We start from the raw sequence: 23,142 nt of genomic DNA, 5'->3' as shown, positions 1-23,142 counted from the left end.
TGCCAACTAAAGGATCGGTCATGTTGCAATCGGGACAGCGTGGTCCTGGGTGTTCCCCTGAAAGCTGCAGACACATTACAGTCAGCCAATCCTTCCGAGATAGGTGGGCTCTGCCACCAGTAACCTAATAATATTCCTGCAGGGAGCATAATGGTAATCTCCTGATAATCTGTTCCATACCAAGGAAAAGATCTGTCCTCGCCATCTCCGGTTTTCTCTGAAGAACTCTTGAGAAATACTGTCTCAGATTGATGTAATTACAGGTTTATGAACCAGCCTGACATTGCAGCATCTGAGTCAGCCGTTCCCTCTAATCATATGTTCAGGACTTGGAGAATATGCTTCACTGTATGTTTTGCTAAAAAAGATTTTTTTTTTTTTTTTTTTTTGCTGTGGATTAAATTTTTCATATATTTTTTTTCTTTTAACACTATATCAGTGTCTAAGATCATGAACTATTGTACAATAAATGGTATAATCAGTTAAAGATCTATACTCATGTGTGTAACATATATACTACATAACATATTGTATGTATACACTCACTGGCCACTTTATTAGGTACACCTGTCCAACTGTGTGTTAAGACTTAATTTCTAATCAGCCAATCACATGGCGGCAACTCAGTGCATTTAGGCATGTAGACATGGTCAAGACAATCTCCTGCAGTTCAAACCGAGCATCAGTATGGGGAAGAAAGGTGATTTGAGTGCCTTTGAACGTGGCATGATTGTTGGTGCCAGAAGGGCTGGTCTGAGTATTTCAGAAACTGCTGATCTACTGGGATTTTCACGCACAACCATCTCTAGGGTTTACAGAGAATGGTCCGAAAAAGAAAAAAAATCCAGTGAGCGGCAGTTCTGTGGCCGGAAATGCCTTGTTGATGCCAGAGGTCAGAGGAGAATGGGCAAACTGGTTCGAGCTGATAGAAAGGCAACAGTGACTCAAATTGCCACCCGTTACAACCAAGGTAGGCAGAAGAGCATCTCTGAACGCACAGTGCGTCGAACTTTGAGGCAGATGGGCTACAGCAGCAGAAGACCACACCGGGTACCACTCCTCTCAGCTAAGAACAGGAAACTGAGGCTACAATTTGCACAAGCTCATCGAAATTGGACAGTAGAAGATTGGAAAAACGTTGCCTGGTCTGATGAGTCTCGATTTCTGCTGCGACATTCGGATGGTAGGGTCAGAATTTGGCGTAAACAACATGAAAGCATGGATCCATCCTGCCTTGTATCAACGGTTCAGGCTGGTGGTGGTGGTGTCATGGTGTGGGGAATTTTTTCTTGGCACTCTTTGGGACCCTTGGTACCAATTGAGCATCGTTGCAACGCCACAGCCTACCTGAGTATTGTTGCTGACCATGTCCATCCCTTTATGACCACAATGTACCCAACATCTGATGGCTACTTTCAGCAGGATAATGCGCCATGTCATAAAGCTCGAATCATCTCAGATTGGTTTCTTGAACATGACAATGAGTTCACTGTACTCAAATGGCCTCCTCAGTCACCAGATCTCAATCCAATAGAGCATCTTTGGGATGTGGTGGAACGGGAGATTCGCATCAGGGATGTGCAGCCGACAAATCTGCGCCAACTGTGTGATGCCTTCATGTCAATATGGTCCAAAATCTCTGAGGAATGCTTCCAGCACCTTGTTGAATCTCTGCCACGAAGAATTGAGGCAGTTCTGAAGGCAAAAGGGGGTCCAACCCCTTACTAGCATGGTGTACCTAATAAAGTGGCCAGTGAGTGTATATGCATGTACATATAAATACATATTGTATGCATGTATTGAGGTATGTGTATGTATGTGTGTGTGTATATATATATATATATATATATATATATATATATATATATATATATATATATATATATATATATATATATATAGCAAGCCCTGGCAAAAATTATGGAATCCTTGGAGGATGTTCATCCAATTGTTTAATTGTGTAGAAAAAAAGCAGATCACTCAAATGGCAACTTTCTGGCTATAAGAAACACTAATAGAAATCAAGAACAAAAAATGATGCGTCACCGATTTTGTGACTCGCCAGCGATCTCGCTACATGTGACACATAGCGGCGACCGGCCCCCTGCTGGGTATCGCTGATCGTGCACGAATGTCCTGGGCCATTTTTTCATCGTCGGCATCCCGCTGGCCAGCATGCATCGCTGTGTCTGACGCTGACGAGCGATCTCATGAGCGACGCAGAACTCAGGGACGCAGGCGGGAATCATTCAGAATAGCTGCTGTGTGACAATGCACCAGCGATCCTTACCAGGTCGCATCACTGTCGGGATCGCTGGTGCGTCGTTGAAGAGATCTGCCTCTTTGGCAGCTTACTAGCGACGCACCAGGGATCCCTACCAGGTCGTATCGTTGTCGGGATCGCTGGTCCGTCGTTGAAGAGATCTGCCTCTTTGGCAGCTTACTAGCGACCATATCCACAATTCGGGCCTGAAAATACATGGCACTCCCCAACTACTGTATATACCAAAAAGATCAAGGAAGCATAATGCCATAAAATGTAATTTACTTTATTGAATGACGTATAACAAAGATAGACATAAAAAATGTACATAAAAAGAGATGGATATATCGGTGGATATCACTGGTACATTTTTTATGTCTATCTTTGTTATACGTCATTCAATAAAGTAAATTACATTTTATGGCATTATGCTTCCTTGATCTTTTTGGTATTACTAGCGACCATGTAGCGACGCACCAGGGATCCCTACCAGGTCGTATCATTGTCGGGATCGCTGGTGCGTCGCTATGTGAAGCGGGACCCTTAGGGACAGGCTTGGCTACCTGCTTGTGTCTGGTAATGGCCATCAGAATTGTAATTGCAGCTGTAGTTTCCAGTACAGGCTTTAATTACAAGACAGCACAAAACAAATGGTCACATATTAGGAATGACAATCCTGCCAGCCTGTGTGCTCGCTTTTTGGTATTAAGCCAAGTAAACCGGACAGTGTAGCTGTGATAAATGATCCAAGGCCTAGTGTAGGGCTTCCTGTTTGTTTTGTTTGTTGTTGAACTTTTTTCATAGTAACTAATAATGGAAGTTCATGTCTATATCAATAGTATCACTTTGTTGGTGTGTTTTGCTTCTATTTAATGGCTGTGATTAAAAAAAAAAGTGTTGCAAATATTTAATTTTTTTTTAGCCACATTGTTTTCTTGTTGTTAAGTTACCTATAGAATAGCCCTCAACCAATTTGTCCCCCTTTGTCAGTGGCATGCCAGAAAAGCAAGGGGCATCTAGGAGAGCTACTTTTAGGGACACTGAGCCATCTGGATACATTGGCAGCACTTTTTTTTTAATATTATCCATTCTGCCATAAATGCAGTGATTATAGCCAGTTTATTTTGTGCCGTACTAATTTGCACCCCTTTCTCAAGACCTTTATCATAGGGTGTTATTGGGATGCTTTAGGCAACCAAATCCTACCAGGATTGAATACAGTTTTGTATGTACCGTATATACAAGGACATTCCTGTTGGTGACTTGCACAATGGCCGGGCTACTTGTCCTGACAGAAATGAGAGCAGACTTCAGGGCTGTCACGATGGCTGATATTAAGTGCTGGCATCTTGACGTCTCACTGTTATTTCTTGGTGTATAGGTTACTCGGCAGCCCTAGGTATAATGCCATTTATTAGTTACAAACCAATTCAAATAAGGAAATGATCTAATTAATTGTGGATATGGAATTGTGTGAAGGAAGCCTCTTTAATCTACTTTATATTCAAGTGTTGTGTTTGATTTGGATGAATATAAAGATAATTGGAGAACAAATAACGGCGCTCCTTGTGGGGAGGAAATAAAATAATAAAGTATTACACACTGATGTCTTTCTAGGGGCCTTAGTCATAGGAATCATGGGAAAACATTTTAAAACTTCAACCATCCAATCACATGTCAATACTTTATTAACAAAATATTACAATATAATTTAACAAGCAAATCATTATTTTGCTCTGTGAGCACATATTAATGAACACATTATTCTTAAACTCCTATTGTAAGGTTGTTTGGATTTTGCACTAAGGGCATTTTTCAAAGTAGCCCACTTTTTCATGGCATTGAAACATCCTTTGACTTTGCACCTGTCAGAATCCGCTCACTCAGACAAATCCGTTCTTCTTTGCACTGATGAGGGGCTATCACCCCAAAACATGTGTCTACCAATGGAGTTTGTTTTGGCTTCTTATCCCAAGTTATGTGACCAGGTCCTTGTATAAAGAGTTGATATTGACTTTTAGGATTGCTACTCGAGTTCCTATCCTATTCGTCTCTGGAGAAGCTATTTGCCAACTTTTCCATGGGACACTAAGAGATATTATTCCATTATACAGTCCTCTCAAAGGCAGGTGGGAGCTTGCTGGATTTTGCATACATCCAACAATATTATGATACCATGGTTTTACTGCAAATGCTCCAAGTCTTACGACACACAAAACTACGATCTTCTGGATGCTGAAGCCTCAACTCTGGAGCCAACAGCATGTTTATCATGGAGCAGATTAATGAGTTCCTGGAAGCCTCCACAATAATGAAGAACAGATGCTAGGGTCAGAGTCCACCCCTAAAGAAAAAATGCAGAGGGAACGAAGTCTTGGCCAGAAGATATACATCTGCCTTTTCCGGTTGCATGTACTTCTATATTTTGTTGTGGGCTCCAGCACTTTTTAGATGCCTTTTGGTTTTGTGGTCTGCTAAAAATGGCAGAGAAAAACATGGCTGATTGTGAAGTGCATCAAACCCGTCTTGGCTAGAATCTGCATATTATTTTTTTGTCTTTGGCAACGGATGCAGCTGCACCAGACTGTTATTTTGCTTCCAAGTATCGCTTGCAATGATAACTATAGTTTAGGCTACTTCCTCCCAAAACATTATAAATAGCACAAGCATGCTTCACATGTGCACAGTGACAAAGCTTCCTGCTGCTGAATCCGATGGGCAGAACACGGAGATGCCTGCTCCACAGGGCACAGATCCTTGGGGCAGTCATAGGAAGTACATCCTGTAATAAATGGCTCACTCTTCCTTCTGTTTCTTTGCAGCAAGTTTTTTTTTTCCCTCATTTTAACCATGGTTATGGAGAAAAGCTAAATCTTTCTGATTGTGAGAAAAATACGAATAGCCATTTTATCCATCAGTAGAATAATCATATTCATCGTATGGTTTTTAGCCTCTGTGAGCTGTGGATTAAAGCGACGATAAGTTCTAAAATCTAGAATGAACGTAAACCCTTGAGTTCAGTAGTGCGAGTCATCTTGGACTTCACGGAATTAGGAGCAACAACTAATGGCAGACAAATTGTCACTATTCGGCATCATCTGGAATGATCTCAAATTCTGCATTAAAAGGTTATTCCCAAAATCACATTTTTTTTTATAAAGCACAGTAAATACTAACTTATTGTTCATGTACAGACTAATCCCAACATATTGTTTCTTTCATGCCTTTTTTCACCTCTATCTGCTTCATGGTACATCCAGTTGCACATTTTCCAGCAGCACTCGCTTCTCAGTGCTGCAGGCCCCGTCTCCTTCTCTTGCTGTGCTGCAGGCTCTGTCCTCTTCCCCTGCTGTGCTGCGGTGCCCTGTCCTCTTGTGCTGTGGGACCCCGTCTCGCCTGCTGTGCCGTGGGCCCTGACCCCTTCTCCTGCTGTGCTGCGGGCCCTGTCCCCCTTCTGCTGTGCTATGGGGCCCCGTCCCCCTTCTCCTGCTGTGCTATGGGGCCCCGTCCCCCTTCTCCTGCTGTGCTATGAGGCCCCGTCCCCCTTCTCCTGCTGTGCTATGGGGCCCCGTCCCCCTTCTCCTGCTGTGCTATGAGGCCCCGTCCCCCTTCTCCTACTGTGCTATGAGGCCCCGTCCCCCTTCTCCTGCTGTGATATGAGGCCCCGTCCCCCTTCTCCTGCTGTGATATGAGGCCCCGTCCCCCTTCTCCTGCTGTGCTGCGGGACCCCGTCCCCCTTCTCCTGCTGTGCTATGAGGCCCCGTCCCCCTTCTCCTGCTGTGCTGCGGGGCCCCGTCCCCCTTCTCCTGCTGTGCTGCGGGGCCCCGTCCCCCTTCTCCTGCTGTGCTGCGGGGCCCCGTTCCCTTCTGCTGTGCTATGGGGCCCCGTCCCCCTTCTCCTGCTGTGCTGCGGGGCCCCGTCCCCTTCTCCAGCTGTGCAGCGGGGCCCCGTCCCCTTCTCCTGCTGTGCAGCGGGGCCCCGTCCCCTTCTCCTGCTGTGCAGCGGGGCCCCGTCCCCTTCTCCTGCTGTGCTGCGGGGCCCCGTCCCCTTCTCCTGCTGTGCTGCGGGCCCCGTCCCCTTCTCCTGCTGTGCTGCGGGCCCCGTCCCCTTCTCCTGCTGTGCTGCGGGCCCCGTCCCCTTCTCCTGCTGTGCTGCGGGCCCCGTCCCCTTCTCCTGCTGTGCTGCGGGCCCCGTCCCCTTCTCCTGCTGTGCTGCGGGCCCCGTCCCCTTCTCCTGCTGTGCTGCGGGCCCCGTCCCCTTCTCCTGCTGTGCTGCGGGCCCCGTCCCCTTCTCCTGCTGTGCTGCGGGGCCCCGTCCCCCTTCTCCTGCTGTGCCGCGGGGCCCCGTCCCCCTTCTCCTGCTGTGCTGCGGGGCCCCGTCCCCCTTCTCCTGCTGTGCCGCGGGGCCCCGTCCCCCTTCTCCTGCTGTGCTGCGGGCCCCGTCCCCTTCTGCTGTGCTGCGGGCCCCGTCCCCTTCTCCTGCTGTGCTGCGGGCCCCGTCCCCTTCTCCTGCTGTGCTGCGGGCCCCGTCCCCTTCTCCTGCTGTGCTGCGGGCCCCGTCCCCTTCTTCTGCTGTGCTGCGGGGCCCCGTCCCCTTCTCCTGCTGTGCTGCGGGCCCCGTCCCCTTCTTCTGCTGTGCTGCGGGGCCCCGTCCCCTTCTTCTGCTGTGCTGCGGGCCCCGTCCCCTTCTTCTGCTGTGCTGCGGGCCCCGTCCCCTTCTTCTGCTGTGCTGCGGGCCCCGTCCCCTTCTTCTGCTGTGCTGCGGGCCCCGTCCCCTTCTTCTGCTGTGCTGCGGGGCCCCGTCCCCTTCTTCTGCTGTGCTGCGGGCCCCGTCCCCTTCTTCTGCTGTGCTGCGGGCCCCGTCCCCTTCTTCTGCTGTGCTGCGGGCCCCGTCCCCTTCTTCTGCTGTGCTGCGGGCCCCGACCCCTTCTCCTGCTGTGCTGCTGAATAACCCCATCTCTGAGTTATCATCAAGCTAACCTAAGTGTAGTATTCCCCTTCTGCGCTGTGCACTCTCTGCTGCTGTGCAGTACCCTTTCTGACCAACCAACTTCTGTCATCTACATCAGTATGGCTGCCTGTGTGGTTATACATCAGGTTTTGTATTGAAAAATGGAATAAAAGGGAAAGAATTGGCAGTGAAGTTGCAGCGTGTTAGGTTGTGTGCACACGCTGCGGATTCTGCTGCGGATCCGCAGCAGTTTTTGCTGCGGTGTACAGCACCATTATTTCCTATGGGAAATGGAAACCGCAGTGCAGACGCTGCGGAATTTTCTGCGTGGATTATCTGTAGTTTCTAAACCGCAGAAAGAATTGACCTGTCAATTCTTTCTGCGGATTCCTATCTCCTCCATTGTGGAGATGGTGAAAGAGAAGGGCAAAACCGCAGGCTAATTCGCAGATATACCGCAGGTCTTTTGACCTGTGGATTTATCTGCGGATTTTGCAAAATCCGTGCGGATGAATCCGCAGACCGGTCCGCAGCGTGTGCACACAGCCTTACTCTTTAGGGCCTGGTATTCCACCTTCCTGAGCTCACATCAGGTGTATGTATCTGGGATGACGACTTGTATTAACGTTTAGTTCTGTTTATTCAAACAGCTGTAAACCATTTCCTATTCTTTTTTTTTTCTTTTAACATTTACTTTCTTTGTGCCAAATTAATGCCTTGAGGTCCATAACCTTACGTTTGGCCACAAAACTCCAGAGGAAGCTGTTATTTAGCAGTTACTAGTTATTCTAACTATGCAGATATGTGGGGAGCCAAGGTCGCTGAATGTGGTCGTTGCTCCATAACCCCAAGCTGAATATACTAACTGCAGAACATTCGGAGAAGGCGTGATGAAACCAGCACGGTTAGTATGGGCCACCACACTGCGCCAGCCTGCAGGTCTCCTGCCCTGGGGTGAGAGAGCTGCCAGGCATCGCAGGCCAAGCACATCCATGCTGCACTGACCCCATATCTCCTTACCTGATCTTATCAGGGGGCTGGAAGGAGAAGCTGTAGCACCTAGAAAAAATTGCCATTCCTTCTCCAGCAGCTGCTTTTCGGTCCACTATCATTTGCATTTCCACGTGTAGAACAAGCCCCCATTATAGAATATGGCTGTGTTCACATGACTGCCTGTTTTTTGTTGTTTTTTTTCTTTGTAATCTGTTAAAAAAATTGTCAGCAGTTTTTGATTTTTTTTCCCACTTTGCATATAGAACTCGCTCATTCAGTGTAGAGATAAATGGAAGTACTTTGAAACAATCTGTGTGTTCTTTTTAACATTGATAAAGTAGGAGAAGCCTAAATAATACGTTTTCCTCTCTGCATTTGAGAAAAATGAATGTTACATTGCAGGTCATACCCGACATATTGGCCGAAAATGGCTGAAAATCTGGTTCATCAAAATGCCAAAAAACATTTGTTGTTTTTTTTTTCCTGCAAGTTGAAAATAAGAGTGCTGTGTTGGCTCTCATTCACACCTCAGTGATTTCTTACCTCAGTGGTTTTCATCCGGTTTGCATCGGCTTTAATCAGTGTGCCTGTTTTTACCAGCGTTTCTAATGTTGGAAAAAATGTCAGTGAAAACAATCATGGCGGTGCGTCCGGTGCCGCAGTCACCGCTCAGTGGTAGTGAGCAGAGGCTGTGACCGCACCTGGCACTGCCTGACAGTCGGAGGCTGCCGGGAGTCTGTTTTTGCCTTGTCTGCTGGTCTTTAGGTCCATGGCCCATTTGGCTACAACATGGCTGCCACGGTCGGATGGGGAGCCAGCTCTTCCTTCATCTTCATCCAACAGTCACCGAGGGAGAGGCAGAAACAATGGCCGGTTATCCTGTCGCTACGGCAACCTCACAAATGATGCTGCTGCATCTGCGTCTGGTGTCCTGGCCTTACTGCAAGTGATTTGTTTTCTGTCTTTCCTGAGTCACTTGGCTTTTCAGGGTTAATCCATATAGAGAATGAGACCTGGCGGTTACTACGGCAACAGACAATGGAGCAGAAAAGCTTTATATATTTATTTTTGCAGCAGGAATGTTTTTTTTAACAGGAGCTTAGAATAAAGAAAATGCCAGAGATTTTGTTGCATTGATAGATCAAAACACATACCGGCGGTTCACGGTGTGCGGCAACATGGCTGGAATATGTTCAGTACCCAATCACGAAGGCTCAGCTGAATTAAAGGGAACCTGTCACTAGGTCTTTGCTACCCCATCTGAGAGCAGCATAATGTAGGGGCAGAGGCCCTGATTCCAGCAGTGTCACTTACTCTGTTGCAGTTCTCTGAAGGCTGAGCTCTGTGTAACCCCACCCACACCTCTGATTGGCAGCTATGTAGATGAGAGGTTAGTTGTAAAGGCCGGTCGCCGCTGGCTTATCCCCGCCTCCCCCAGTGGAGTGACAGCTCCCTTCCTGTGTGTGTATAGGGACAGACCTGGCCGTCACTGGCAGTGGGTGGGGATGAGCTGCCAGGCGCCCACTTTTCTGAGGAGTCTCCAGCATGGCTTGGTCCCCTGTAACTTTAAGGCCTCGCTTACACATTGGTATTTTGATCAGTATTTCTGCCGTGTTTGGGTGCTGAGACCGGGAGTGTCTCCACAACACACAGCAGGGGTCCGTTTTTCAATTTTAGTCTTTCTCTGTAAGTTCGCCTTCTGGTTTTGGCATACGAACACTGATCCAAAATACTTACGTGTGAATGAGGCACAGTAGGTACAGTAGATTTGTCCCTGAAATGCCGCAGCGTTTGAGTCAGACATACGGGCTGAGATATGCTGCCCATGGATCGGCTGCCAGTTTCCCTTTACATACAGTGGTACATGCCGGATTTCATGTTTTCATATCCGTATTACTATACAGAAGTTCTAGTCGGTGGAGCAGATGGATATAGATTTCCAGCACATTTATGGAATCTGAATTCTACAAAACACATTTTTTGACTTTTCGTTCTTTTCTCACACATCAGTTCCATGGATGGCTTTTCCCAAGAGAATGGAAACAGGAAGCGTTTTGACTCGATGGCCTCTCCAAAAGCAGGAAGATTAAGATCACTTCCTTTCATAAAGAGGGATTCTGACATTTCATTGTAGTAATCTGCTCCTGAATGTCCTTCATTACAACATCCTCTGTTCTGCTGTGAATGCCATCCGCAAATGCCGTGGATTTCCCAAATTACCCTACTTCAGGTCATTCTGTGCAAAGACTCCTTAGCATGTGAACTTGATCTGGAGTGGATTGTGTAGTTGTATCCTTGCTACATGTCCAGTAGATGAATGGAAGAATTTCTAGAACTTTCTGGTGTTACAATGTATTGTCATTAAATGGCTTAAGAAAATGCTTTAAATCACCAGGTTTTTGCTGCCGAATCTGAGAGCAGCATAATGTAGGGACAGAGACCCTGATTCCAGTCATCTGTCACTTACTGGGCTCCTTGCTACAAATTTGATAGAATCCCTGTTTTCTCTTCTGCAAATCTAGCAGTGCTCTGAATGCTGACCTCTGTATAACCCCTACACCACTAATTGGCAGCTTTCTGTGTACATTGTGCATAGGCATAAAGCTACCAATCCGTATTGGGGAGAGGTTATACAGAGCTACTATCTGGCAGCAGGTTAACTGATTTTCTAGTAATAAATCTTTTGCAGATTAAAACTCTTTATCACAGCTACAGCAAGAAGACCAGTAAGTGACACATCACTGCAATTGGGGCCTCTGTCTCAACATCTCAGATTAGATGGCAAAAGCCTGATGACAGATTCCCCTTATTATCTACTGTGTCTAAAGGATGACAAAACAGTATTCACTTAAAAAAAGCGCATTCTGATAAGAAAAGCTGCTATCAGTCCTGATGTGCAGGGTGGGTGGTGGTCCTGCGGTCAGACAGGTTCCTGGGCGGTCTGTTGGAAGATAGTTGCCCCCAGCATACCCAGTATCTTGTAAGCAGGGTCTCCTTTAGGTAACTGACCCATTCTACATCTAATTCTAACACTATAGGAGAGACTTAGGGTCCCGTCATACACAGCGATCTCGCTAGCGAGATTGCGGATTTTGTGACACATCAGCAATCTCGCCAGAGAGATCGCTGTGTGTGATGGGGATCAGCGACCGGCCCCCCTGCCGGTTATCGCTGATCGTGCTCGAGCAGGCAGGGCCGTTTTTCGATCGCTGGTCTCCCGCTGGACTGCACGCATCACTATGTGTGGCAGCGAGAGATCAGCGACGCTGGTTTCTAATGTAAGCGTTGGGTATCCAGGAGCTGCGCGGCTCTTAGATTCCAGATGTTTACATTAGAAACCAGCGTCGCTGGTCCTGATCGCTGGAGGGGCGGTCTATGTGACAGCTCACTAGTGATCAGCCTAACGATGTCCCAGCGATCCCATCCATGTCAGATCGTTGGTGGGATCGCTGGCACATCATTATGTGTGACGGGGGCTACATTCCAGTAAGTGGCGCCCCGGGGGTTACACATTCTTCAGCTTATTTTGGGACAGCCGAGGTCTGCTATTCCTGTTAGACGATGATTTCTCCTATTCTGACTTGTGTGTCTGTGTCAGCCAAGAAATATGTTGTTCTGTAAATGTCCACTGTCTGCAAGATGCCATCCCTGCAAATGAATCAGTATGACACTAAAATCTGAGTAATGGCTCGTAAATGACAAACCTTTAGGAATAGTCCCGTCTCCTTTATGGCTTTTCCTAGTCCCCCTGACACATTCTCCTGGAGGGATATTTGCAGTGTAGGGGGCTTCTCTTTAACGTGTTGGGGCCTTATTATGTTGTAGTGGGAATTCTCTGCAGTAAGTGGACAGGATTTATAGTCATGTCTGAGGCAAGTTTTAGAAACCCAAGCACACTGGCATGATCCTTGGCGATTTTACTGTCCTGCGTTGCACAGTGATACAGTGCATTAGGCATCTTTATAAAACAGTTAGGCCTGTTTCACACATCCGTTTGTGTTTATCAGTCAAAATCCGCCGTTTTTTTTCCCCATTGAGTTGCATTACTGGCGGATGGCCATCCGTTGGATCCGTTTTTTTGCGGATCAGCCAAAATGTTGACGTCCGCCGACGTGCCCGAACGGACCATGCAACGTTTTTTCGGGCGGCCGGATCCGCATTTCTCACTGCGCATGCCAGAAAGACTTCACTCAGCCGCAAATTTAACCCTAAACTCTGTTCTGGTGGCTGAAAAACTCTCTCTCCCCCCTCTCTCTCCCCCCTCTCTCTCCCCCCTCTCTCTCCCCCCTCTCTCTCCCCCCTCTCTCTCCCCCTCTCTCCCTCCCTCTCTCTCCCTCCCTCTCTCTCCCTCCCTCTCTCTCCCTCCCTCTCTCTCTCCCTCCCTCTCTCTCCCTCCCTCTCTCTCCCTCCCTCTCTCTCTCCTCCCTCTCTCTCTCCTCCCTCTCTCTCTCCCTCCCTCTCTCTCCCTCCCTCTCTCTCTCTCTCCCTCTCCCTCCCTCCCTCCCTCTCCCTCTCTCTCCCTCTCTCTCTCCCCTCCCTCTCCCTCTCTCTCTCCCCCTCTCTCCTCCCTCTCTCCCCCCTCCCTCTCCCTCTCTCTCCCCTCCCTCTCCCTCTCTCTCCCCCCTCTCTCCCCCCTCTCCCCCCCCTCTCTCTCCTCCCTCTCTCTCTCCTCCCTCTCTCTCTCCTCCCTCTCTCTCTCCTCTCTCTCCCTCCCTCTCTCCCTCCCTCTCTCTCCCTCCCTCTCTCTCCCTCCCTCTCTCTCCCTCCCTCTCTCTCCCTCCCTCTCTCTCTCCTCCCTCTCTCTATCTCCCTCTCTCTCTCCCTCTCTCTCTCTATCTCCCTCTCTCCCTCTCTCTCTCCCTCTCCCTCTCTCCTCCCTCTCTCTCTCCCCTCCCTCTCCCTCTCTCTCTCCCCTCCCTCTCCCTCTCTCTCTCCCCTCCCTCTCCCTCTCTCTCTCCCCTCTTTCCCCCCTCTCTCTCTTCCCCAGGCAGCGGTTCCTTTAACATTCTTCCTTTGACGGATCCGTTAAAATAACGGTCCGGTGCCAAACGTTGTGGTCAGTACAGTAACGGATCCGTTATCCACCATTTTAGCGGATTTTGACTTACCAAAAAAACTGATGTGTGAAACAGGCCTTAGCTGCTTTATATCTCTGGCGGAGCACCCAGGAAACACGCCGTGATGGATCTGCCAGAGCCAAAACACGTTTGGGACTGTTTTGTGAAATCTTTCCACGGCTCTTTAAGGGTATGTCTCCACGTTTTGGATTGGCAGTGCTTTGAACGCAGCGGATATGTGCCCCGCCCCCTGTTGTATGCACTGTGATTCCCCATCTGGTCATTGAACCATGTGGAATCACCGCATCCTATTCATAGACTGTGTTACTTATCCTGCGGAGACTGATCGTCTCCACAAGATAAATAGACATGCTGCAGTCTATAAAGACGCACCGCATGTCCGGTTACGCGGGCCTGCCACCTGCGTCTTTGTACGCATAGTGGAGATGGGATTTCATAAAATCCTCTCCACTATACTATAACATCTGGAAGCTGCGGCTGTACGCAGCGTCCAATCCACAGCAAATACACCACGTGGAAACATACCCTAACATAGCGGGTTTTTTTTTTTGGTTTTTTTTCCAGATTCAGAAAACCTCTGTACCCTGGCTGCATTTTTTTTCTTTTCTTTTTTTTTTTTAACCCCTTTCTGACATGACGTACTATCCTGTCCAGGTGACTCGGGCCAGTTTGACCGTGGACATACATAGCAACATAGTAACATAGTTATGAAGGCTGAAGGAAGACCTTATGTCCATCTAGTTCAGCCTATTTTTTAGTGCAGCTGTTCTGCATTGTTGATCCTGGGGAAGGCAGAAAACCCACAGAGTAGAAGCCAATTTTCTCCATAGGGAAAAAAATTCTTTCTCCTAAGCTGGGTCAACCATCTACCTATAATATTCTGTTATTTGTAACCTTCTATACTGTTACTCACAAGAAAAGCATCCATTCCTTTCTTAAATTCATTCAGTGAGTTGGCCACCACCACTTCCTCAGGAAGAGAATTCCAGAGCCTCACTGCTCTTACCGTGAAGAACCCTCTTCTATGCTGGTGCAGAAACTGTCTTTCCTCCAAACGAAGAGAATGCCCCCTTGTTCTTGTCACAGTCCTTGGTACAAACAGTTCATTGGAGAGATCTTTGTATTGCCCTCTCATATACTTGTACATATATATTAGGTCTCCCCTAAGTCTTCTCTTTTCTAGAGTAAATAGACCTAATTTTGATAACCTTTCTGGGTATTGTAGTGAACCAACTCCATATATCATTTTAGTAGCCCACCTTTGAACCCTTTCAAGTTCAGTAATGTCTTTCTTGAGCACCGGCGTCCAAAATTGCACACAATACTCCAAGTGTGGTCTGACGAGTGATTTGTACAGAGGGAGAATTATGTTTTCATCTCGTGTCCCCAGACCTCTTCTAATGCATCCCATGACCCTATTTGCTTTGGTGGCAGCTGCCTGACACTGGGCACTCCAATTTAGCTTCTTATTGACTAAGATGCCTAAGTCTTTTTCCATGTCTGATTTCCCCAGCAGTTTCCCATTTAGTAAGTAATTGTAGCATCTGTTTCTCCTTCCCATGTGCATAACCTTACACTTATCTGTGTTTAACCCTCATTTGCCATTTTTCGGCCCAATTCTCCAATTTACTCAAATCTGTCTGTAGTTGCAAACTGTCCTCCTTTGTGTTAACTACCTTACATAGTTTTGTATCATCTGCAAATACTGATATTTTACTGTGTAAGCCATCCACTAGATCATTAATAAATATATTAAATAGTAGGGGGCCCAATACAGAACTCTGTGATACCCCACTAGTAACCCTGGCCCAGTCTGAGTATGCCCCATTAATAACCACTCTGTTTTCTATCACTAGGCCAGCTACCTACCCATCTACACACATTTTCCCCTAGCCCAAGCTTTCTCCTCTTACTTACCAATCTTTTATGTGGGACAGTGTCAAATGCTTTAGAGAAGTCGAGATAAATGACATCCAATGATTCTCCTTGGTCCATTTGAGAGCTTACATCCTCATAGAAGCTGATCAGGTTAGTTTGACAGGAGCGATCCTTCATAAATCCATGTTGATAGGGAGTTAAACATTTATTAACATTGAGATATTCCATAATGGAATCCCTTAGAAACCCTTCAAAAATTTTACCCACAACAGATGTTTAGCTTACCAGCCTATAGTTTCCAGGTTCCCTTTTACACCCCTTTTTGAATATTGGTACCACATTTGCTTGCCGCCAATCAAAAGGAACAGACCCTGTTTCTATAGCGTCTTATCGGGATAGTACGTCATACCGATCAGCCACGCTCACGGGGGAAGGGCGACTGATCGCGGCCGGGTGTCAGGGACCGCTCCCGGCACTTTATCCCCCGGTACACCGCGGTCAAACATGATCGCAGCATTCTGATAGCATAAGGAAGCATCGCGCAGAGAGGGGGCTCCCTGTGTGCTTCCCTGAGACCCTCAGAACAACGCAGTGTGATCGTGTTGTTCCGACGGCCTCCTCCCTGCAGGCCCCTGGATCCAGATGGTCACGGGGTCCTGCAGGGAGGTGGCTTGACAGTGCACCGGCAAGCCTCCTGCACTGCCTGTCAGATCGGGTTGGGATTAGGGTTAGGGGTATATTAGGGTTAGGGTTGTGTTGGGGTTATTGTTGGAGTTAGAATTGGGGGGTTTCCACTGTTTAGGCACATCAGGGGCTCTCCAAATGTGACATGGCGTCCTATCTCAATTCCAGGCAATTTTGCGTTGGAAAAGTCAAATGGCGCTCTTCCCCTTCCGAGCTCTGCCATGCGCCCAAACAGTGGTTTACCCCCCACATATGGGGTATCCTCGTACTAAGGACAAATTGGACCCCAAAAATTATTGTGCAATTTTTCCTGTTATCCTTGGGAAAATAAAAAAAAAATTGGACCTGAAGTAATTTTTTTGTGAAAAATAGTTACGTGTTGAACTTTTTTTTTTAAACATTCAACAAATTCCTGTGAAGCACCTGAAGGGTTAATAAACTTCTTGAATGTGGTTTTGAGCACCTTCAACTTAACTTCCTAACAAAGAAAAATTTGGGTTCCAAAATTGTGCTGATGTAAAGTAAACGTGGGAAATGTTACTTATTAACTATTTTGTGTGACATACTTCTCTATTTTAAGGGCATGAAAATTCAAAGTTGGAAAATTGTGAAATTTTCGCCAATTTTTTTCCCCCACAAATAAACGCAAGTCATATCAAATTTTTTTTTTACCACTATCATGAAGTACAATATGTCACGAGAAAAGTGTCCGAATCACCGGGATCCATGGAAGCATTCCAGAGTCATTACCTCATAAAGGGACAGTGGTCAGAATTGTAAAAATTGGCCTGGTCATTAACATGCAAACCACCCTTGGGGGTAAAGGAGTTAAAGAGCCTTACTCACCCTCCACCGGTCCATTGTGGCGTCCTCGCCACTCTAGTGTCTTATTGTCTTCAGCGCTGACACCATGTGGACAGCACTGCAGCAAGTAACTGAGCTCAGCGGCTTTGCCTAAATAAATGGCACGAGCCGCTCTCAGTTTCTGCAATCATGGACTGGCTGCAGCAATGTTGACATGTCTTCAGCAGTATAGACAATAATGGACACGGGTTTGTTGGTGGTGTGGGGGGTCACCTTAAGAGACTCTGCACGTATCTCGGGAAGAATGAGCCACGTGTCAGTTCAGCAGTTAATCCGATGTGGTGTTGTAGGGTCCATAATGTGCTCCATAACGCTCTAACGCCATTGTACTGTTTTGAGACCTACTGATTTTGTATTGGTTTGGACAGTTTCTTGTGAATAAATAATGTAGTTTTCCATTTTAAAAGACGATAACAAAATGAGCATATAACATGGACATATATTAGATCTTATCTTCATCCTTCTCTGCTCCCTATGTAACCTCATCTCTCTCCCTATCTGACCAGCATCTACTCACTTTCTCATCCCTATCCTCAGCACCTATCACCCATATCAAGCAACTAGCGCACCTCTGCAGAAACCTCGCACATTTAGACACTCACACGCTTTCTAACAGTATTCTACCACTGGCATCCATATCTTCACTCCACAATACAGACAGCGACACTACTGTCTACAATGCCACTCTCGCATCACTATCGACTCATTCGCCCTTCTGCTGCATGGTAGAGTATGACAAATCAATAGACAACACTGACATAATAACCTCATTAAAAAGCTTTGGCAAGTTTCAGGGTTGCAGAGTGGCTTTGGAAGAAAACACAATCGCAAGGTAACTTCACCGATTTCAAACAGGCAACAGTCACATTCAGATTGGTCCTCACCTCTGCTAAACAGGCCTACTTCACAACCCTCAATTCTTCCTTATTCAACAACCCCAAACAGTTATTCAACACTTTTAACTTCCTTCTCCGCCCAACACTGCCCCCTTGGACCTCCTTCATCTCTGCTGAGGACTTTGCCTCACAATTCTTCAAAACCACCAAACAAAAAGTCTTTATTGTTCAACGACCACAACCCCTTTATATACCAAACCAATGCCCTTCCCCATAACCTCCCTCTCCAACATCACTGAAGGAGAGCTTACTGAACTCCTCTCTAAATCGCATCTCACCACTTGTGCACTTGACCCCATCCCACCTCCTTATCAACCTCACAACCACACACGTTTCATCCCTAAGGGCCCCGTCACATACAGCGAGATCACTAGCGAGATCACGGATTTTGTGATGCATCAGCGATCTCTCCAGCGATATATCTGTGTGTGACGGGCATCAGAGACCAGCCCCCCTGACGGGTATCGCTGACCGTGCAGGATCGTCCTGGGCCATTTTTTGATCATTGGTCTCCGCTAGCCAGCACGCATCACTGCGTGTGGCAACGAGAGATCAACGACGCTGGACGCTACTTTCCAACGTAAACATCAGGTAACTAAGAGCCGCACGGCTCTTGGATACCCCCTGTTTACCCTAGATACCAGCGTGTGCTGGTATCTAGGGTAAACAGCAGGTATCCAAGAGCTGTGTGGCTCTTAGATACCTGCTGTTTACATTGGAAACCTGCTTGATGGTCCTGATCACTGGAGGGGCTGTCTAACGATGTCCCAGCGATCCCATCCATGTCGGATCATTGGTGGGATCGCTGGGACATCGTTATGTGTAACGGGGCCTTTACCCATCCATCCATCCTTCAAGCTATCACTAACTTCTCAACCCGATAGCTGTGTCGCCCCATATCGCTGCTACCATTTGCTTCCTAACTCTTTGAGCAGCACGTCCACTCCAAACTTTCATCTCACCTCTCATCTAACTTACTCTTCGACAACCTACAATCTGGCTTCTGTCCGCATTATTCCACTGAAACTGCCCTGACCAAAATTACTAACAACTTATTTACAGCCAAAGCTAACAGGCAATTCTCTATACGCCTTCTTCTAGACCTGTCGTCTGCCTTCAGTACAGTTGACCATCTCTCCTACTGCAGATCCTCTCTTCCTCTGGCGGCAAAGATCTTGCCCTATCCTCGATCTCTCCATACCTTTCCAAACGCACATTCAGAGTCTCCCACTCCCACACCAGCTCCTCACCCCTGCGTGCTCTCAGTTGGAGCTCCTCAAGGCTCTGTCCTAGGAGCCCTACTCTTCTCCATCTATACCCTTGGCCTGGGACAGCTCATAAAGTTCTATGGCTTCCAGTACCACCTATACGCTGATGACACTCTACCTATCTGGCCCAGACGTCACCTCTCTGCTGTCCAGAATCTGGGATTGTCTACCAGTCATGTCCTCCTCTTTCGCCTTTTGCAGTTTTCTTGTGGGCCCTGCCTTTAAAAAATATTTTTCTATCTGAAAAGGGGCTCTCTGCTTCCTATGGCTAAAGCAGCTGGTCCTATACCTGTAGTGTTTTTTCATTAGTTTCGTACAAATTTCATAAGGATTCAAGAATGATGAATTTTTACCTGATCCTTCACTTGGATATTAGAAGGCTTGGAGCGCTCCTGATTTATGTGCTAAATGTGTTCATAGGACTCTATGGCTTCTGTCTGGCCATAGTCCTATCGCAAAAAGGTATGGAATAACATAATAGACCCACTACTCTAATAGGCTTTTATGGCATAGCTGTAAAACAAGTACCATTACAGTCTGAGCAATGGATCCGTGCACAGATAAGTGGCACTCGTTTAATACATCCATCATGGAGAAGCTCACAATGGATCTGTTAAATGCATATACTTTATACAGGGTTAAAGGTAACCTGTCACCTCATTTTTCCGCAATAAGCTGCGGCCAGTGCCTTTTGGGGCTTATCTACAGCATTTTGTAATGCTATAGATAAGCCCCCGATCTAACCTGAAAGAGAAGAAAAACAACATTTATTATGCAGGCCGGTCTGATGGGTGTCGCAGGTCCGGGTCCGGCACCTCAAATCTTCTTGCAACACCGCCTTGCTGCTTGCTTCATCACTCCGGGGTCATAGTGCTCCTGCGCAGGCATACTTATCTGCCCTGTTGAGGGCAGAGCAAAGTACTGCAGTGCGCAGGCGCTGGGCCTTTCTGAGTACTTTGCTCTGCCCTCAACAGGATGGAAAAATACGCCTGTGCAGAAACGCTGTGACCCCGGAGCGATAAAGCAAGCAGCAAGGCGGTGTCGAAAGAAAATGGGAGGACCCGGACCTGTGACACCCATCGGACCCGGACAGCACCGGACCGCCCCCCGGGTGAGTATAATAAAATTTGTTTTTCTTCTCTTTCAGGTTAGATCGGGGGCTTATCTACAGCATTACAGAATGCTGTAGGTAAGCCCCGAAAGGCCGTGGCTGCATCTTATAGCAGAAAATCGAGCTCACAGGTTCCCTTTTAAAGCCCAGTGTGAGCACAGTCCTAGGGAAGGCGTTTGAGCAGTATCGGAGTTTCTCATTATGACTTGATCACTTGTACATGACACATATATAGGTCTAATAACATGAGCGATTCTTTCATGTATAGTTTTGGACTTTCTGCCACGTCATATTGATGGGAAGACATCACTTGTCAGAAATGCTTAGCAGACCTCGTGCTTTGACATTTACTATAGCGCATGTCCTTACATGGGGAATCGCCAGTAATATGGAAAATGCATAAAGCTGATGGATGTGATTCTGTGAAATGTCAAGTAGCTCTGACAAGCTGCCGGATTATAGAGGGACGGTTCCTGCTCTTTTTCACTGTGGATTATTTGGTAATAGAGGAAACGGCTGTTTTTCCCCTTTTTGCATTAGAAAGGTTACAGTCTGCTACAAGAATGAACCTGACTTCCAGCAGGAGATAAAATAAAGACCAGATCTCTGCAGTGATGGGATCTACTAAATGTCATGGGGTGAGTCTCTGCACCGAGCAGCACACCTTTATACCAACGTGATCAGGATATTATTAGAATTAATATTTAGTGATGTTCAGTTAGGAGTCTGGCCACAGAAACCACCAGCTACTTTTTGAAGGGGATATTTCAGCTTAGGGATCGGCATATTATAGGTGATTGTCTGTTTGGGCATTTTTAGAAGTAAGTGGATGCAGAACTAGGAAAGCACTTTGCCGCGTCCTCTCTGGTTGACTACACATCATCCTCTAGAACATTAGTTTGGGAGAACATGATTATTTGGGCCGATGCTGTCCAGTAGGAGGTTGCCCCATATGGAGTAACTTCCTTTGTTTTCCCTCCCAGGTAGTTCCCTGGACAACAAAGAAGGTCCACACTTTCGCTACCAGGAGTGATGGTATGGACGGACTCTTTTTTCCTTTTCCACGGAATCATTGAATCTGAAAACAAAGGAAGATACTCGTTACATATGTATGATAGCGCCACAGGAACAGATCATGCTATTCCAAAGTAATGCTCTTCATAAAGATTTTAGGAACGGTCCGCCGGCACTAGCAGTCTATAAAGCCCAAGCTCTCCAAGTTGTGATGGACTCAATTCCACAACTCCAGATTAGTAGTCTGATTATTTGCTATAAACCCCCTTCCCTGTCTATCCTAGATGATGCCCTCTGTGCACTGGTGTTTTTTGTTTTTTTCCTAGGTCACTTTCTTGGTCTGCCACTGAAATTAATAGTCCAGCCATATCTCCTCCAAAGAAAGCCCAACAGAAGTGATTGGCACTGCACGTGTTGCAGATGATTGAGAGGCTTCTTCAGAAAGACCAATGGCCGTATCCTCTGAATGCTCCTTTGGTCAACTTCATTTTCCTCCTGACTCCCCCAATACACATACTTCTCAGTTTGGCCCAATATGTAGGTGTCCTTGATAGAGGGGTTTACGCCACTTCCAGACACTTGTGGCTCATGTGCTGGAAGAGCAAAAGAATCGGGAATTGAAATTCAGCATGTCTGATCGTTCTCTCCAATGTCTGTGAGGGAAGCAGTGCAAAGCCCCCCCCCCCCCCCCCCATACCAATAAACTTGTAATTACAGTCCTGTCCCCTCCCGCACTTTCGGAAAGGCCTATGGATGCCTGTCTATTCTGCAATTGTACAGAAAGACAGTAAATCCTAGCCATGCGTTGCTGTGATGTGTAGTGTCTGCAGACCCGTCCCAGGAAGTGACTGGATCATACTTTGCTTTATCAGCATTCCGCTAAAGTTAAAAATATCAAATCAATGGAGCACTTTGCCTTTACTTGTAGTCATCAGTCTTGCTGGCACAGCAGAAGGGAGAATTTTGCAGGGGATCTATGATTCTGTTTGTTCTCTTCTTTTTTTTTTTTTTTTTTTTTGTCTTGGAATAAAGTCCTCTTTTGTGCGGCACAGTGTACCCATCAGCATTGTTCTCAGCACTTTACAGTGGAGGTGTAGTTTTGGGTTGTGCACCATGCATGATTGCAGTTTTAGACAATTTGTGTGCTTTCTACAGTGGTCTATGGGTGCAGTATCCATGTGAGATCGTGACAGTTGGCTCTAATTGGGGGCTTTGCCTTACACCCCCAGTTCAGTCGTAGGGTTCTGCTTTGTCAGAAATACAAAACACTCCAAAAAATGTGCTAGACAGAAGTAAAAAGCCAACAAAACTGCCTTCAGTGTATGCTGTGGTTGCGGTAGTGTTTTTTGTTCCTTTTGTTTCGCTGTATAGTTTATGGAGAGATTTGGAGGTCTCGGTGTTATCTATGGGGTTTAGGAGGCCTGCAGCGGAAACCACAATAACAGGAAATGGGGATGTGCGGTGGAGAATCTTAGCAGCGCACACTGAGTATACAGCATTATTGTACTCCTACGTCTTCGGCCATGGTTTATTTCTCGTTTGCTATGTTCCCGTTTTGTTGGGCCATACAGTTCACGCTCAGCTCCAGCAATCTTTTCCTTTTTGCTATGGAGCTTGGGCGTACATCTTTTCGGGCCAGTTGGCATAGATGCCTCATCAATGGATGTGAAGCAGGCAGAGGTTGATCATCGGAGGAAATGAAAGCTCCAACTATTCCACCCTAATTATCTTATTATCCTGGAGATGAGCAGAATCAGATGTGTCTGGCAGCCACTTATCTCCTCTTGCTCTATTGACATAATATTCATGTTCAACCCAGAAAACTGGCGCTGATCATTCGGCAGTCGGATGCCCTTATGTAGCCAAAGGTTATCAGATCTCACTTCCACATTAACATGCACAGGCAATCACACATGTCACTTCAGTGGAGGAGTGAGGGAGTTTAGAATGTGAGACACATCTGACTACACTTATCAACTGAAAAAAACGGGAGCAGAGGGGTAAAATCCATATTGTTCGTTCCTTAGATTGCAGCAGGGGGTCTTCCAGGCCCTGCACACCTTTCAGTGAGCATATAATGTCTGCAAGCAGCTTTACTTTAGGCATCTAAACAGGGTAGGGCTGGCCCAAAAAAGGTCCTCCT

General features: G+C 46.9%; 1 protein-coding gene across 1 annotated transcript in view; it reads left to right on the top strand.

The window, feature by feature from the left end:
- The window catches only part of RAPH1 (Ras association (RalGDS/AF-6) and pleckstrin homology domains 1), a 185,321-nt gene that overhangs the window by 67,998 nt on the left and 94,181 nt on the right, over positions 1 to 23,142 (top strand). The window lies entirely within an intron of this gene.

The sequence above is a fragment of the Dendrobates tinctorius genome, unplaced genomic scaffold (genome assembly GCF_039654945.1).
Source record: "Dendrobates tinctorius isolate UK_male_01 unplaced genomic scaffold, ASM3965494v1 ptg000125l, whole genome shotgun sequence".
NCBI classification, from domain to species: Eukaryota; Metazoa; Chordata; class Amphibia; order Anura; family Dendrobatidae; genus Dendrobates; species Dendrobates tinctorius.
This window is presented reverse-complemented; position numbering and strand designations above follow the sequence as displayed.